At 38.1% G+C, this 915-nt stretch overlaps 1 long non-coding RNA gene across 1 annotated transcript; it reads left to right on the top strand.

Moving 5' to 3' along the window:
• The first annotated feature begins 206 nt into the window (after positions 1-206).
• Positions 207-510, top strand: LOC117595640. The gene is made up of 3 exons (XR_004576896.1): positions 207-244; positions 339-370; positions 456-510. It is a non-coding gene; the product is annotated as an uncharacterized LOC117595640 (long non-coding RNA).
• Positions 511-915: the final 405 nt, after the last annotated feature.

Raw genomic sequence — 915 nt, 5'->3', positions numbered from 1 at the left:
TGTAAATATTTGAGTATATCTTTTCATGTGACAACACTGAAGAAATAACCCGTAAGAAATGTTGAGCCTTCTGTAGACTTCAGAGCTGGTATGTGAAATGTATTGCTGTGATGCTTAATTTGTGATCCTGCCACTAAACTATACCCTTTGTTAGATTTTGAAATTTCTGTTCCTTCTTTCTCAGAACCAGGTTTCTCCCCAGTAATCCAGACTCCACTTCACAGAGCCAAGAGTTTGAGTACAAGTAAGTGATGTTATTTGTGATGTTTTTTGTCTTGGAAACTATTTCTTCTATTTAAGATGGGGAATCCTTTTATCCATAATCTGTTTTTTATTAGGACACCTGACCTTCTGGATGAAAGGTGTCGAGGTGTGTTGTACAGTTCAATTATTGTTTCATTACTGAATATGCAATCTCTGCAGTGAAATTAAATCTGTTATGTTTCTTCCCCCAGCTTGTCGAGTACTAAGCAAATTTACCCTGGCAGCATATGGCTGAAAACACTGGAGGTATGCAATACGTTGTGCTAAAGTGTTACATTTAAGTCCAATTCATTAAATGTATGCAATAACTTCAAACTTATTTTTACGTCAATGATTATCAGTAGGAGAAAGTCATCACTTTTTTATTGGCCCTTGGACTCCCCTGGCATCTCGTGTACTGCATGAAGTTTTCAGCCATGAAGGTATATTCTAGGCCTATGTCTTAATGTCCAGTGTTTTAACAGTATTGAAAATAGTGCCTTTAGTTGTTTTTTTATGTAGATTTCCAGAGACTCCAGAATGAAAACCAAGTTCTGCGGGAGGAGAACCAAGCTCTGAGGGAGGAGAACCAAGCCCTGAGGGAAAGCAATGCACGAGCAGGTGAGAACATGCACTCTTTCTTAAATTTCAATCTACGTTCCTACTCTCACC

Source organism: Esox lucius, chromosome 16 (genome assembly GCF_011004845.1).
Source record: "Esox lucius isolate fEsoLuc1 chromosome 16, fEsoLuc1.pri, whole genome shotgun sequence".
Taxonomy (NCBI): domain Eukaryota; kingdom Metazoa; phylum Chordata; class Actinopteri; order Esociformes; family Esocidae; genus Esox; species Esox lucius.
Note: the sequence above shows the minus strand (reverse complement) of the source record. Positions and strands in the feature narration are given on the sequence as shown.